This window comes from Argiope bruennichi, chromosome 1 (assembly GCF_947563725.1).
Source record: "Argiope bruennichi chromosome 1, qqArgBrue1.1, whole genome shotgun sequence".
In the NCBI taxonomy this organism is placed as follows: domain Eukaryota; kingdom Metazoa; phylum Arthropoda; class Arachnida; order Araneae; family Araneidae; genus Argiope; species Argiope bruennichi.
Genome location: NC_079151.1, coordinates 128,094,521 through 128,112,627, shown reverse-complemented (window position 1 = coordinate 128,112,627; position 18,107 = coordinate 128,094,521). Strand labels below are relative to the sequence as shown.

Here is an 18,107-nt window from a genome sequence, read left to right as displayed (position 1 = left end):
CAGCCTCGAAGCCACCATTCATCAAATCAGGAATGGTTTAGCATTTCATACCCAGCATGCAGCTCGGCACCATCTGTCACACAAGATAAATAACTGCCTTATATTCCTCATCGGTCTCTGATGAAGTTTGGGATGAGGGTGGAAAATAAAAAATGGAAAAATTACTCCACCCACTATGCGAATAAGTTCGGAATGACCCTCTCCCCACCCACACTGAAGAAATCACTGGCACGTGTTGCTGCACTGGACACTCCCTGAAGGCTCGAAGATAGGACTTGGAATTTTTTTTTTATATACAGTGTGGGATCGAATATTCTCTGGGAGGATGCATTTGGAGGAGGGTCTGCAACAGGTGTGACGCCGATGGTTATTGGATTGGGTTTTATCATTACACTTTGGAGGTTACTCCCCGCTACCCTCAATCACGCCCGGGCGGCTGATATCCGCATGACGATATTTCCAATCACGATTCGCAAGATTTATGATGTCTGAGATGGTGCCTTAATTAAAAGCTTTCAGACATTCATTTGGGTGAACGGATTGAAAGAGAAATACAGGATTGGTTTCTGAATAAGTATGTAATTATTTCGGGCAATTGGATAAGGTAGTTAATTGATTCGAAACAGAGATATTAAAGAATTGTCTTCATAGATCTTTTTATAAAAGAAGTATTCCGTTTTGCTGAATTAAATGGTAAGTAAACCTTATTCTCCATCTGAGAATTAATAAGCTAGAATAAATGTTTATTTAATTACTTTTGGTTAAAATCGTAATATAAAAGAGGTCAAAAATAGGTACGATTTAATGTTAAAATATCATAAACTATTATAAAAACATAATATTTTTGTTTTAAAAACTTTAATTATATTTAAAGAGTATTAAGAAAATCTTGACAAATTCCTCATATTTTCTGCCAATACAAATGGAATCCCAAGCATTGCGATTAGACAATAGCTATTGGACAGATATCTGCAGGCCTTTTTTATCATATATATATAAGGTTTGGGGTGGTTTATTGGTTCAAGGACCATATGTGATCATGCTGCGCTATATACGAATAAAGAAGATCTGTTTAGATGGTTAAAAGAAATGAGAAATTGTTAGATCTTTTATCTTTTTTGGGGGGTAGGGGGGGATTAATGCTTTGTTTTGAGTTCTTTTTCATTCTTAGAATTATCACAGTTATTTCTTATGTTCAAGTGCTCAATAAATGTGCCATTTATTGCTGGGTTTAAATAGAGAACTTTGATGTATTGAAATCGTGAAATCATTTCTTTTTCATTCCCACCCACAGATAAGGGTGAGATAGCATGGTAAGGTCTTGGCTTCGTGAGTGGAATATTCCTGTTCGGAAAAACCGATTCCGCCTGAGAACCACAAATAGTGGGTTTGATGCCATTCTGAATGCAGCATCTAGGATCTAGTATTCTTGTTGTCCTTTCACACGACTCATCTGTCCTGATATAGCACTCGTGTTGCTACAAAACCTAATGCTAATATTGCTAAATTAACCCATCCGGAAATATACCATATCTGCTTATTTAGTTTATGGGATAGAAAATTTGCCGGGCACATAGAAAATTTGTTAACAAACCAATATCCCCCTTCTCGTCAGTGTGTTAAGGAGGTTTGAAGAGTGGATTTCTAGGTGTCATTTCAGTCATCTGATCGTGGCTCGGAATTCTGAGGTCTCTATTATGTAGTGTATTTTTTAAAACATTGTATTAGGTCATTAATTTTATCATTACCTGTCTACCAGACACATCGTGTATCAGAGTTAGAATTCTTTTATAGTGGAAACCATATAATTACAGTGGATACAACACTGATGTTAGCTTGAGACATTTATACTCCTTTGTTGTAGACACCAATATTATGCATAACTTCACTGACGTGAAAGTCGTAAAATATCAGAAGTAGTACCAATTTTGATGAGGAATATATTGCTTTGAGAGTATCTGAAATAGTTCGGTGACATTCAGTGACTTATTTATTTTCTGCTAATTTGGCTTTTAAGTTACTCTACCCGAATTGAAATCGCTGCGATTATGATTTGATTGAACTACTTTTCAGTATCCACTATTGAACGGTTTCAAAAAATTTTAAATAGTTCCACCCGAACTATCAACAAAATTGGTACTGCTTCATATATCTACATCTTCCCTATTACCGGAAATAATTTATACACAATGTCGATGACTATATTGAATGACTACAGAAGGCTTCACGCTCGTCATACATACAGAATTATCATGAAGGATCGAATCGAAACTATTGCAAATAAAATTCAGAATCAAATCTAAATTAAAAATAATGCAATTTATACTATGCAGGTTTATTTTAAAATCTATACTTTCATAATTTTTGCCCTAACAAATAATTAAACATTACTGTCAAGACGTTTAATGATAAAGGATATTCATTATAAAAGATATATATTAAATCTTAAATAAAGTCTGAGATAAGTTAAATTACATTTCTCGATGCAATCAACAAAGTCCTGACAGTAAAAGAACAGTTATTCTTTAGCTAAACTGATAATGATAATCAGCTAAAAAGAGTTATGATTTAGCTAAATGATAATCAGCTAAAAAGGGTTAGCTGATTATGATTTGATTTTTATTGGCTAGTTCGTTTTATAAACAAAATTTAGTATACATAATTTTGAAATCGGAATTTTCCTAATGCTTTAATGTTGTTGTTTCTGATGGCATTTGTCATAGACAAGCCCGCTGACTAAGTTAGCGAATTTAAGCCGAAATTTTTGAGTTTCCTGTTTTTCAGTAGCGCTATCTAAGGCCAAGAGTACGACTTAGCTACTCACGCGTCGCAACTCTTTTTTTACGGGGTAACTTCATTCATACATTTCATTCATTCAACCACAGATCGTAATTTAAACTTGAACGATCAGCTCTGATCCAGTACTCCCAATGGTATTGCTCTCGACAGGGAGGACTTTGTGACCACGACAGATTTATATGTGCGCCAGCCACAATCACACACGGAGAGTCTTCGGCTGGCGGGTTCGAACTCACAATCCAAGGGATGCGAATCTAACTCTCTACAAACCAAACTATCCCGGCCCTTAATGCTTTAATAATTTCTTCAATCTTTCATATAACACGTGTACAAAGAGAACATAAATCGCTGCTAATTTTTCAGATATATCTTAATTTTAAGATTATGATGGAATAAACTAGATTTTTCATTCAGAAAGATCTTTATCTAAAATATTCTCCGTCTAAACTTTATATACATTAAAACAAGCCTCCAATATTCCAGTTTGAAAAATTCATCAATTGCTAACTGTAAATATTAATCGAAAAGTGCATTTCATAGAATATTCCATCAACTGTAAACTTGTGAATACGTTGCAATATAAGAAATTTTCATAGTGTTTACGAAAATTTCAAACAAGTTTGAAGCTTTATAGCTTGAAGTTAGCCCAACTGAAGCTTTTTTTTTAAAGTCTTTTAAGAAAGCCATCCTTTCTATTTTTTATTGTAATTGTTCTACTACGAAAATTTTTTTTTAAAAATCTTATGTGAATTCCTTTCTACATATTCACTATACGATGCTGATGTATACATAACTTAAATCGCATAGAAGTGCATTTCTGTTCAGTTACACTAGTTAAAATTTAACTGCGGTTATTTCTTTTTACCAGGAAATCCAAAGGCTTTATTTGTTTCTTTTCTTTAAAGAAACACGAATGAATTGCTCTAAGTAATCGGTATTTCTACGCATTGATTTAATTGATATTTAGCAAATTTCTGACATAATCTGATGAGATTCAAGTTTTCATTCAAAATTTTTTCATTAAGATTGCAATTTTCCATTTCACATAATATCAATTTTTCTAAAAAACGTATTGAAATTAATGTAAATAATACCAAGTAAGAAAGGTTTTCTAATATTTATTTTGAAAGTAAAATTTTATTTGGCTTTAAAATTCTGGCTACACAGAAAGGCTTTTTAAAGTATAAGCTGCCATAAGGTTTTTTTTTGTTTGTTTGTTTCCTTTCTTAGTTTAAAATGATTCATTAGAATTTTTGTAAATAATTCAGTTAGGTTGCTTTTTTATATCTTTAATAATGTTCTACGATCAAAACCAACAGCATATGGAGACAATTTTAGAACTCACCATCTGCATGATCTTGTAGGGGGGGGGATTTATGATGAAATGATTTTTTTATTTATACATGGCTTGGATCGGAATATTAGAAATTGTTCTTGCTGCCTGTTTAATTCTTTGAATGAATGAATGAATAAATAAGGATATATCACCTTACTCTAGTAAGGCAGTCTCATATCCGATTTTCTGGCCAACTTTAGATGTAAAAGATTCTTGATATTTAATATTAATAATGGTAATGATTGGTTTGATTCATAATTTTTAATTATTTTTATATGTTTAATTTTATACTAGTGCATATGAAAGATGGTGATGTGACTGGGATTCCTTATACCCTCCTTTAAAAGCGATTGGCAATCATATTTTTTAAAAATTAGCAATCTTATTTGACTCTAAAAATTAGCAATCTCATTTGACTCTAAAAGCTTTTATTGATAATTCCTTTTAATTCAGTTCTTTTAACAATTATCTTTTGTATTAATATTCATCCAGAATACAAAGTTTATAGATGCATTTATTTTGTAACATATAATTTCCTTTCTTTCTAGTCGTCTTTTCCTATAAGTTGCCATCACTTCATGTTGAGTTAAATTCTACATCAAGGAAAAGCAGAGTTCTCAGTTATTTCAGCTGTATTTGAATCCGGTTAACCAATTTTAAATCTGTTACGGAGTCTCTGATATTTTGCGGTACGATGCCCTGTGTCTGCAAATATATTTCTCTGCAATTTCATTGACAAATGGCTTGAGTAATATAAACATCACCTTCGGTCGAAAATAAATGGGGTAAACTCCTTGTGGTCAGCGGATCGGTTTTTTTCTACATGCCCGTCATAGAATTAAGTCATAAGTATCTGCCCCAAGTTGGCACATGTGGGCCGTGAAAGAAATTACCCATCGTTTAGAAGATCTCTATTAAGCTGCTCAGAAACAACAGATTTTCGTGCTATAAATCTCTAAAACCAAACAATATTTAGTCTGTCTCCAGCCGACAGAACAATAGCCCCTCTCTGTGCCCACTGAAAAAAAAGTCTTCGTTCCATCCTTTTAACATCTACATCTTCCAGCCAGCTTGCAAGAAAGATGGGGAAACCTCTCAATTTGACGCGAACATGAGGTAAGTCAGTGATGGCCTAATAACAATAATACGTTTGCCAAAGGACTACGCGCCGGGCACACGCTTCATGGTGGTGTTCGATGATCACGTGGTATTTTAGCCCGGGGGCCCCTGCGATTGGCTATTCACCGGTTCGGATAGGGTGCGGCGATGCCTTTACAGCTACGCCTGTAGGGTCGAGGGTCAAGTTATCTATCATGTACTAGCTCGTAACGTCCTGATAGTTTCTTACTTCAAACGATTTATTACTCTGTCCGGTTTCTAACCCCCTCTCCTTTTTCCAAACGATATGTTTTTTTATTTACTATTTCTTCGCCTCGCGTATCGTGTGTGTGCGGGGGAGTTCCAGCAGAATGGGATGGAAGAATTTTCTCATTGTGTGTTGAGCAATAATCGATCGCCCGATGTACAAAATCGAAAAACTGGTTGTTAATAACTACCTTTGAGGCCGAGATGGAAGTTATGAGTTCCTTCCTCGCTTTTTCTATTTTTTTGATGATGATGATGATGCACTGGCGGATATCACTTCGTAATTACTATTCCGCTCGTGGACGCCGGAGTTCAATTCGTTCGATTTCCATTAAGCTTGAGGTGGATCTTTTTTAAACCACACAACCACCCTTCGGACGACCCTCTCGCTGGAAATAATTCCATAAGGTCCCTGCCTGCCGCCGGGGCTGCTGGGATTGTGTAAACACAACTTCGAATGTGCTGAAAACGATTTTTATTTCGAACAGTTTTTGATCACGAAAATGGCAATAACAACCGTCATCAGGGAAGTGGGCTTTATGTCAAAAGGCTGTACTTTGGTGGTTCGTAATCGTGTTGGTTTTTCCAAGACGATCGTTGTAACTGTGGATGATGGGGTTTCGAAACAGTTATTTATGTTAATGTCCTTTCTTTGAAAAGGAATGTCTTTTAAATAAGGCCTTCCAACTAAAACATTTAAGGAAATTATGGGTTTTGATCTGAAAGCGAAGATTTCGAACGAGAAAAATTATTGAGAGGATCGAAAACCACATTTTAATCTATTTAAGTTATGTTGTCTGGTAAAAGTCATGAAAGGCGCCATGGCTTAATTAAGTGGCTTCTTTCTCATCAGCAAGCATTAAATAAATTTATCTCAATATAATGGATGAATGACGCAGTATCGAAACGCATTTAAAACAAAATATGCTTTAAGGATATATAAAATCTTTCTGAACAATGAAATGCTAAAATCATTTAAAAGTAGAAGCCTCACAGAATAGCTGCATGATTGCTTGATTCTTCATTTTTTATAAGAAAATAATAACCTGTAGAAGAGAGTTTTTATGATAAAAACAAAAGCATTTCAATTTAATCATTATATCGACAACATCGCTTACATGAAAGATAACTTTACGAAAAACCAAGGAGAATGCATATCCGGATCAGTTCGGATCATTTTTGATTTCAACTCTAAGTAGATGAATAAAGCCCAATAGGATTTTTTTTTCTGTAATATTTTCAACATTTCTTAACTAAGAGCTGTTTATCCGGTGAATAATATAACAGCATTCCTTATTTAAATTTTCACTTTAAAAAAATATTGTTATTATCATGGACGAAATGAAAATTCTTTGAACTGTGGTATATCAAACGATATAAATATTTCGATCATAAATTTAAAATTGTATCTTTATGAATTTTTTTATTCCACTGAATAATTAATGAATATATAACATGACTTAGGTTAAGTAGTCAGTCAAATTAAGTCATAGTGAATTTGTGAACATCATCGCATTTAATGGTTGTCACATGATTATGAATCGATTCCATTACAGCCTAAAAATGATGTTATATAATCAAGACTAAAATTTTTGTGAAATATTTTATTTTAAATCTAATACATATTATGCATTATCGCGCTCTCATTAAATTGTTACTATTTGAAAAAATTTTATAGATTTATATTCCATAAAATTATATATAAAATTATATATATTCATCGATATATTGTTTTATTTATAAAATATACATTATAGCCATTTAAAAATGCTTCTTTAATTATTGATTGATGCATGTATCTTGTAAATCAATATAATGATAAGGAATCAGTCTTGATTTGCATGATAAAAGATTTATTTTTCTTTTCAGGTAAGCTGATAAATTCAATGAAAATTTTTGGATGCTGTAAGTATATAGATTCCAGCTGTTTAATTTGGTTTCCGCTTTAAAATTTTTATTTCTTTATTGATATATCTATAAATTTAAGGCTGTTGTTTACACATGCTACGAAGAAGCTATTTTGGAATTGAATCATATTATTCATTGGATTTTAAGTAACTTACATTAACGCTGAAAATTCGCTTAAAAGTCTCATTATTTCTATAATATTTATACCTGAAATTTCTCTTTTTATCAAAAATTTTTTCATATGATCCCTTATAGGTGGGCAATTTTGCACTAATATTGAGTTTAAGTCTAAATACTTTTACGCTTTTACAATAAACGCTTAAATAATTTTGCAATAAATCTAAATTGCATATAGTAAGTATAATTAATATTATAATATTTATTATTAATTTATTTATGCAAATAGTATAATATTTACTATTAATTATCTTACTATTTAAATAGTAAAATATAGTTAATTAAAATTACTTTGTAATGATGCAACAAAGTTCAATTCCTTAGCCCGTATAATTGCATTAGTGATGCGCCTGTAACGTCCCGTAATTTGATTTCATTGAAGGCAAAGAAATTGCTGGTATGGGGAAAAAAGCGTATTCGAATTTGAGACTTTCAATTTCTATATATGTTGATACTTATTATTCTGACACAGCTAACTTTTTTGTCATGAATAATGATTCTTAATTAGGACTATTCGTAATTTGAAACTTTGTCTAAATTGATTCTAAATCTTGCGTATTGCTGCTTTCATTATTATAAACTGTTGGAAACATTTTTGAAATAGAATATATAGATTTTGTGCCGAGAAATGATGCAAAACAGCTTTGAAATAAGCCACGGCTGCAATATTGTAAATTGAATATAAAATATATCTACTGATCAAATGTAACAATATATTTGATTTAAAGCTACCAACACCAACTTTGAAACAACTAATGCATATTTATATATAACTGAATTTGGTTCATTTCAAATATCAATTCTGTCGAAATTTTATATCCTACTTGAACAAATATGTTAAAAAGTTTTTGTGGCAGAATTTAAAATTAAAGGATTTAATATAAATTACAAAAGAATTGAAAAAAAACTTAGAGCTAGCAGTTCCGCATTGTTCTTGAAACTGGTAGTGACTGGCATTCAATCACCGATTGGTTTCACCATTTAAGGACGGCTTGTACGTGATAAGCCTCAAACGGAAATATTTTTTCAAAGAATTAATTTAAACCCAGCATCTTTGATAGTCGTATCATAAAAGTGTTTTCCATCCCTCAATAGAAAAGAAAAATAACTTATATCAAAATATACTTGCTTTATCTTTTTACATTTGCATTGTAAAAAGATAAAGCTAGATACTGATAGCTATTTCTTTGGTATATAAATAAAAACATACTTTTTGTCCTGAGTTTTGCAAGTTAATCCGTTTTTCGAACAATTGTGGGTGGATAGAAATAGAAAACATACTAATTTAGGGCAAATAAAAAAATTCATTAGCAAAGGATATGGAAGACTTGAACCATTCTTTGCGTATTGCTTGCCTTTATACCTTTAGTTGGACTTTGTATATTTTTATATCACTGGAACAAATTTTAGAAATGTTTATAAGATTGTCAATAAATTAGTATCTGGAAAATAAATGACGCAAATTCATTTATCTTGTAATTTCCTCATTTAAAGTTATATTAACTTATATTGTGTATACACCAGAAAAGTAGCTCAGAAGTTCCTAAATAGTATACAATATACAATAAAATTTTTCGACCCAAGCTCCATTTTTTTCATACTTAGTCAAACAAAGTTTATTGATTGAAATTCAACTTTCTCTATGGCTTTCAGTTTCAAAGAATAAAGATTCTTTTAAAGTATCTTACATATATCACCGATTTTGAAATAAAATTTTTAATTGAATATATATATATTGTTCGTTCTCGGATTCGAAAACCCTCCGCGCTTTGCGCATGCGTCAGATTGCGTTTATTTAATCATTAAAAGGGGGTGGGGAGGAAAGATGAAAGAAGGAAATGTTTACATTTAACAATAAGATGAGCTCGAAGTAGCCGCGGACTTGGGAGTCATAAAAACTGCGCATAATTGGAATATTGTCGAAAAGATTGCTAATTCACAATAAAATACTTTAGAGCAATTTTTATTTACTGTAAGGGGCTTAAGCATTAAATAATGATAAGTAAAGAGAGTATTTCTGTTCTTAAAATTTGATAATTCGCTAATTTATGAAATAATAAATTTTTTCCCCCGTTTAAGCAGTTTTTCTGTTATTGAATGTTTTGAAAACATTTTGAGACAAACAACAGTAAATAATCTCGGCCACAATTTATGTATTATATAAAATATTTTTTATGCCACTTCTGAAATTTTTTTGCTACTTGAACTAGCCATATAAACAATCAATACGCAATTTCAAGATAATATAAAACGGTACGGAAGAAACGACATGATACTTACGTGCATGTGGAGAAAAACTGAACGAAAAAGTATCTAATGGACTGAAAATCAAGGTCGAAGAATTCCGGAAATGCTCTCATCCTTTTGTATCTCACCCTTTAGCGAGGTAGAATCGTCGAAAAGCGAGTAGTCTTCGGATGCTGAAATTAACATTGTATTAATGCATGAATGCATTGTAAAAATGCATTGTACACTAATGAACATTGTACATGAATGCATTGTACACTAATGAACATTGTACATGAATGCATTGTACACTAATGAACATTGTACATGAATGCATTATATTAATGCATGTATTATGTATGAAAGAAGATGCATGTGCTTAATTTCAATGAATATAAAAAAATTGGAAAAAGAAATATCTTAAAGTTAAAAGTGTTGCTAAAATACTAGTAAAAAAAAAAAGGTTAACAAAAATTTTAGAATAATTTTTAAGGCAAAAATCCTTTAAAAACAAAAACATAAAATAAAGACATAAAGCAAGTAATAATAAGCATAAACATGATATTATATCCAGCAAATGAATATTTCAATCTATGTAGTAAAAGTTTTCAGTCAATGTCTCGCGTAAAAATATTGAAGTAACAAATATAGACAATTTATTCCTTATTTTAATGTTTTTACAAATGGCGGTTATATTTATTATATTGTTTCATTCCGCTTGTAGAATAGTTGTTAAAAATGACAGTGATAAGATGACAGCATAATGATAGACAACATAAACTCTTCCAAAATTTCCATTTTTTTTTTTTTTTTTTTTTTTTTTTCTGCTGCTGTAATAAGAGAATGACCTTACAGTATTTATGCATTTATTAAATGTAGTGTTTTGAAAGAAAAAAAATAAAGTTAATAAAATAAAAATATCATCGACAAAGTTTGAAATTATTATAGCAGTGAAAAATAAATATTTATTTATTAAATGCTATTTTCTTGCATAAGATTTCAAGATCGTTGATCTTTTCGATTGCGTTTCAAACTTTTACATTTCTGCATAAAGAATTATAAGCTATTGGGAAAAATTACAAAATTGCATTTAATTTTTACTTATTAAAATATATGTTTGTGTGCATATGTCGACTCTTTAGAGACAGGCCATTAAATCTTAAGCTATCAAATTCGGCACTAAAATATTGTAAAAAATAAAAGTATGCATCTAGAAACGGTTTTTTTTTTTGTTTTTTTGTTTTTCAAATTTCAGATAATAAAAAAATTAAACAAAATCTTGACATTTTCCGCCATTATTTCCAAATTATTATGCCGCAAATTTGATTGTTTCACCATTTTAAGATTTAAAAATATTTTCTTTTTAATAATGCTGTGCGATCTTTATCCTAAATTTTGATATTTTTTTTAATTATGAATTTCAACCTTAGATTTCATTGTAACAATAAAATTTAAATCATTTTTATCATTTCTTCACATATTTAATGACATGATAATCTTCTATTGTTGAAATCTAAAAAAGAAAGATTCTTATCGTCTGTGTAACTTGCGTAAGGAATCGTAAAGTCAAATTGCATTACCCCAAAAGACTACAAGCAGTTTCAACTTAAATCTTTAATAACCCTATCGACTTCAATATCGACTCGACAATAATAATTCGAATCTTCTTCTAAAAGTCTTCTGTTGTTGAGAAAATCATAAACATCAAGTTATGCATAGGAAATTTAATTTAAATTAAACATGGAAAATATTCCATACGAAGCATTTCGGCGTTAATTTCGACTAACTAGTATTCGACTAATATTACCCAGCAATATGCAAGATGTCCAGTCTTATTGTAGCTCAATACTATAAGAAAAAGACATATAGTTTCAGGTAAAAATATACTTTAAATGGCAAAAAAAAAAAAAAAAAAAAAAAAAATTCATGGTGTTTATATCCAAAAATGTGCTTCTGAAAAAATTACGAACTATCAAATGAGTATCAGTCCTTTAAAATCATTTTCAGTCACGGAAAGAATTTTTCCATTTGGATATGCCTAAGAATTTTGCTTTTGGATCGCTGTTCGAAGGGATACTGTTTGAGGACATAACGCCCTGTATGCGTTAATGCTTATTTAGAATATTATTTACTTACTAGAATAAATCAAGTGTTGTTCATTTGTATTTTCATTCGAACACCAAAATAGAAGGATCATTCTCATAATTTTAGAATTAAGAAATTCTTCACGATTAATTGATAATCATTTATTATAGATTTTCGAATGCAAATTATTTGTTATGGAATATTTGATTTTTTATCCAAAATTCTTACTATCCAATAAAAATTTTAGGTTTCTATAGAATTATACAAACGTATGATTTTTTAAAAAAAATTTAGATGCCCAAATTAGGTGCAATTATATAAAAGAGAACCTATTTCCGATATTTCTGTTTTGAATTATGATTGTGTTTGCAAATCGCTTCAAGGAAAAAAAGCTCTTTTTCCTTTTTTTTTTTTTATTTATTTGTTGCACAGTGCAATGGATAAAGCTGGTTTAGTTTTGCGTTTTGACATATGCACGCTTAGATAACACTGGCGGACTTTAAATCTACAAAATGACAATTGATGATCAGTTGCCTGTAAGTGAATACAATTTGTGGTATTAAATGATTAAAAATAAACTATGTACCATATGAGTGCCATTAAATATTCTTTTCCCCAGTTATTTCCGTTACAGTATATTCATAGCGAGTTAAATTTGCTCTGAATGTTGTAGTGCCATCAGTTTTCCTTTTCCCCAATTATTTCTGTTTGACCACATTCATAAAAAGTTAAATTTGCTCTGAATGTTGTTGTGCCATCAGTTTTCCTTTTCCCCAATTATTTCTGTTTGACCACAATCATAAAAAGTTAAATTTGCTCTGAATGTTGTTGTGCCATCAGTTTTCCTTTTCCCCAATTATTTCTGTTTGACCACATTCATAAAAAGTTAAATTTGCTCTGAATGTTGTTGTGCCATCAGTTTTCCTTTTCCCCAATTATTTCTGTTTGACCACATTCATAAAAAGTTAAATTTGCTCTGAATGTTGTTGTGCCATCAGTTTTCCTTTTCCCCAATTATTTCTGTTTGATCACATTCATAAAAAGTTAAATTTGCTCTTAATGTTGGAGTGCCATCAGTTTTCCTTTTCCCCAATTATTTCTGTTTGACCACATTCATAAAAAGTTAAATTTGCTCTTAATGTTGGAGTGCCATCAGTTTTCCTTTTCCCCAATTATTTCTGTTTGATCACATTCATAAAAAGTTAAATTTGCTCTGAATGTTGTAGTGCCATCAGTTTTCCTTTTCCCCAATTATTTCTGTTTGACCACATTCATAAAAAGTTAAATTTGCTCTGAATGTTGTAGTGCCATCAGTTTTCCTTTTCCCCAATTATTTCTGTTTGATCACATTCATAAAAAGTTAAATTTGCTCTGAATGTTGTAGTGCCATCAGTTTTCCTTTTCCCCAATTATTTCTGTTTGATCACATTCATAAAAAGTTAAATTTGCTCTTAATGTTGGAGTGCCATCAGTTTTCCTTTTCCCCAATTATTTCTGTTTGACCACATTCATAAAAAGTTAAATTTGCTCTTAATGTTGGAGTGCCATCAGTTTTCCTTTTCCCCAATTATTTCTGTTTGATCACATTCATAAAAAGTTAAATTTGCTCTGAATGTTGTAGTGCCATCAGTTTTCCTTTTCCCCAATTATTTCTGTTTGATCACATTCATAAAAAGTTAAATTTGCTCTTAATGTTGGAGTGCCATCAGTTTTCCTTTTCCCCAATTATTTCTGTTTGACCACATTCATAAAAAGTTAAATTTGCTCTTAATGTTGGAGTGCCATCAGTTTTCCTTTTCCCCAATTATTTCTGTTTGATCACATTCATAAAAAGTTAAATTTGCTCTGAATGTTGTAGTGCCATCAGTTTTCCTTTTCCCCAATTATTTCTGTTTGATCACATTCATAAAAAGTTAAATTTGCTCTTAATGTTGGAGTGCCATCAGTTTTCCTTTTCCCCAATTATTTCTGTTTGACCACATTCATAAAAAGTTAAATTTGCTCTTAATGTTGGAGTGCCATCAGTTTTTCTTTTCCCCAATTATTTCTGTTAGAGTATATTCACAACTGTCGATACTAAGTAATGGCTATCGAAAAATCACTCGACATCTTTATGTCTATCTATAAAACATGATGTATTAAATTAATATTAAAGATAAAATGAACCACCGAGTTTAAGAATCGAATAATCCTCCCCTTCCCCTCTGCCTTCTACTTCATCTCGTCTCTTTACTCTCTTTACCACAAAAGAGCTCGCCGAAGTAATTGTCACTAAACGGCTTTTAATTTCCTAACCCCGGTGCAAAGAATTTAAGAGGTAAATTGACCCTCGCACCTGCTTTTCCATCCACCATTGTGGGTCGTCTTCTTTTTTCTTTGCACCCTTCCCTGTTGAGTGCTTGTTATGCGGCTGACCCCTGAACCGGAGTCCCCCTTCGCTGCACGACAACATAATGGTGCTGCACGTGCCGCTGGAGAAAGCCTGTATTTACCTTTTCCACCTTTGTCGGAAACTTGAGAAATTTGTCTTAATGCTGTCACTCACTCGAGGACTATCTCGTGCCAGACAAGAGTTCCTGCTAAAATAGGATACTTCTCCCGCTTCACACCCTCATGTCTTTTCTCCTTGTTTTACCTGTTATACATCGAGTAATTTCGTGTTTCAAAGAAAAAAATAGTTGGTAATTGAGATTTCTGTCGTTTTCTTCAATTATTTGAACTTTTATTTTTTCGTGTACGAAGTATATTGAAAAGAAGGAAAAAAAGTTTTGCTGCCATCAAAAAGATGTATCATAACCCAAAACTCTCTCAGGGTTATGATGAATCTCCACATTTTAGATACCTCTAAGTTCGAAAACACATTTTTCGACACTATGTCTGTCCATGTATCGATCTATGAGTGCTGTACTCGATATCAGAATAAGTTAGAAGGGTAAAATTTGATAAGTCGTTATATAACATTTAAAAAAAATGAAGACGATATCTCAAAAATGAAAACCAGTGCGATTACTCCCCAAAAAATTATTTCGCATATTTTCAACTAAATGTATTATCCTTCCTTCCACATAAGCTATGATGGCCGGGATAGCCTAGTTCTTAGGGCATTGGATTCGCATCCCTTGGATTGTGAGTTCGAACCCCAACGGCCTGTAGACTTCCCGTGTATGTGGTGGCTGGTGCACGTATAAATCTGTCGATGCCACAAAGTCATTCATGTCGAGACAATACTACTGGGGTGCTGGTTCAGAGGTGATCGCTCTCTGATTCAGGTCTAAATTATGATCTGTGGATGAGTGTAGGCAATGTATGAATGAAGTCCGCCACGTAAAAAGGTTTGTGATGCATGAGTAGCTACGTCGTACTCTTAGCTCTAGATGGCCCAGTTGAAACAAGAGACTCTCTCTCGGCTAAAAATCTATGAGCTTATCTATGAAAAATGCCATAAGAAACAACAACATAAACTATGATCTTTGGGTAGGGTCATGAATGCCTGAAGTACGCAGATTTTTATTTTCAAAGCTCCACGCATTAGGATTTTGGGCATCATGCTATAGTAAAGAAAATAGGATATGCATTTTGGACGCATTCTTTTTGACCAGTTGAGAAATTTGAGAGAGAGCTACAATTTTATTTACAAAATTCCATACCAATTTTATTCATTTAATTCCTTGTGTTGTAAGAATGACCACGTTAACATGCATGTGAAAGCAGAGATCTGTAAATAATCAGCTCTTTGGGGAATTTATTTCAAAATTTAATAAAGATCTATTCACCTGATGCTAAAACTGTGCACTAAATTAAATTTTTCTAAGTTATAACATGTTTGAGTTATGGAGTTTACGTACATGCAAAAACACAAATCGACAAGCCATCTGGTGGATTTGATTCAAAATTTGGTACAAATCTAAACTTCAATTTTTAAATGTGTGCACAATATTTTATCTATTTAACCATTACTATTACTACTATTTATCTATTTACTTTTTTATGGTTATATCGTTCGCCTGTAATAGAAAAAACTGATTTTCTATGAATGGATTTCATTCAAAATTTGAAAGAAATATACAAATATGACTTATATATTAATACCAAATTTCATTTGTCTTGATCAAAATTTTTAATTATTATCTTAACTGAAAATAGACATAATTTTAAAAATGCTTTCTTCGAATTCCGAAATGGAGAGATTCGTCAGAATCTTGAGTTCGATTGCAATATTTACTATACTTACTTTACTTCGTATACGAAAAGGTAAAAGAGCATTTTCTTTTCTTAATTACGAGAAATATTTACAGTAAAGCAGTATTGACCAATCGATATCGAGCATGATTAATATTTATAAAAACTTTATATTACTATCCGAGTGATCCCTTTTGAACTTTTGTATTTAGAAATTTCTTCAGTCTGCTTTCATATTATTTTTTTTTAAATTATCCTTAATCATTGCAACTATAATATGCTTTCTAAAAATGTATTAATTATCGTCGCAACTCGCATATGTATAAAAGCTGTAACCAAACGATAATGACTTATATATTAATATCAAATTTCATTTCTCTTGATCAAAATTTTTAATTATTATCTTAACTGAAAATAGACATAATTTTAAAAATGCTTTCTTCGAATTCCGAAATGGAGAGATTCGTCAGAATCTTGAGTTCGATTGCAATATTTACTATACTTACTTTACTTCGTATACGAAAAGGTAAAAGAGCATTTTCTTTTCTTAATTACGAGAAATATTTACAGTAAAGCAGTATTGACCAATCGATATCGAGCATGATTAATATTTATAAAAACTTTATATTACTATCCGAGTGATCCCTTTTGAACTTTTGTGTTTAGAAATTTCTTCAGTCTGCTTTCATATTATTTTTTTTTTAAATTATCCTTAATCATTGCAACTATAATATGCTTTCTAAAAATGTATTAATTATCGTCGTAACTCGCATATGTATAAAAGCTGTAACCAAACGATAATTTAGCGAATAGAAAATCTAAAACTATTTTTTTAAATTTTAAATACATAGTTTTGAACAATTACATACTCCGAAGTTTTTGATGAAAAGTATCAACGTTTAAATTAATTTTGACTGAGAATCGTATGGAAATTTTAAAAACCGTTTTCTTACTAAGCATCTATTTTTCAAAAAAAAAAAAAAAAAAAAAAAAAAAAAACTACGTGCCAAATTTGATAACTCTAGGTCATAAGTTTTTCCTTACACGTCGTCTTGAACAATATTTTCATCATACAAATCATTTCACATATTTACATATAGTTTCAACTTATAAAATTTCTGCATTTTGTTAACAGGCAAATTGCATTTTTAGCTATTAATATACAACCAACAAATAGTATATAATAAAAATCGAAAAATACGCTGATACAAATGAGACGATGCAACAAATATTTTAAAACAAAAACGGAATATAATATTTCATAATTGTGGAATAGGATCTTGGAATTTCATTACAATTTCATTAATTTTAATATGGACTGAATTTTAATTTATTATTTAATATATATGTGGATCGAATGAAACACATTTTTCCGTGCGAATTATCCTGCATTCCGTGTGCAAGTTATTCTGCTTACAAATGCCATTGGGCTTATTACTTGTCGCCAAATAATACTTTCTGAAATTTAATTATTCTTAACCGTTGTGAATATTTTTCACATTTTTTTTTCAGATTAAAAATAAATAACAAATTTTATTAATTTCTTATTATTCTGAATAAATATTAAATTGTACGTTTGCTCTTCTAATATTCCTCTTACCTTTTCATTTTTCAAATGAATAATAAAATTCGGCAGCCAATTTTTTAAAAAAAATCGGTGTTCCAAGTTTGAAACTGTTTTTTCGATTCAGATGGTTTGGTCACGTTAAATCCGATGAAGGCAATTTTGCTAGTGTAGTGTGGACATTTTTCAGAAGTAAAAAATGGCGGCTCAAATCGACATCGGATCGCTGACTAAAATCTAGAATTCCGTCATTAAAAATATTTCCGGAAGTAGCAAATCAGATTTAAATATAACTACGTAAATAAGCAAAATATTTTTCTTTAAAAAAATCCTATTTTAAACTAATATCTTTTCAGAAATTAAATCACATTTATATTCTTATGCATTTTATTGAATTACTGAATTCATATTCAAAATTTAAAAAAATTATTTTATTTACAATATTTTTTTCTAATCAGAGAAGAAGAC

At 30.9% G+C, this 18,107-nt stretch overlaps 1 protein-coding gene and 1 long non-coding RNA gene across 5 annotated transcripts in view; one reads left to right on the top strand and one right to left on the bottom strand.

The window, feature by feature from the left end:
* LOC129977480 (homeobox protein cut-like 1) overlaps positions 1 to 18,107 on the top strand; it is an 826,328-nt gene that overhangs the window by 473,879 nt on the left and 334,342 nt on the right. The gene's annotated exons all lie outside the window — the stretch shown is intronic.
* Positions 1 to 18,107, bottom strand: part of LOC129980807 (uncharacterized) — a 240,026-nt gene that overhangs the window by 210,513 nt on the left and 11,406 nt on the right. For all 3 annotated transcript variants that reach the window (XR_008785284.1, XR_008785323.1, XR_008785298.1), the window contains exon 2: positions 9,866 to 10,005. This is a non-coding gene — a long non-coding RNA (uncharacterized LOC129980807). The remainder of the gene's footprint in view (positions 1 to 9,865; positions 10,006 to 18,107) is intronic.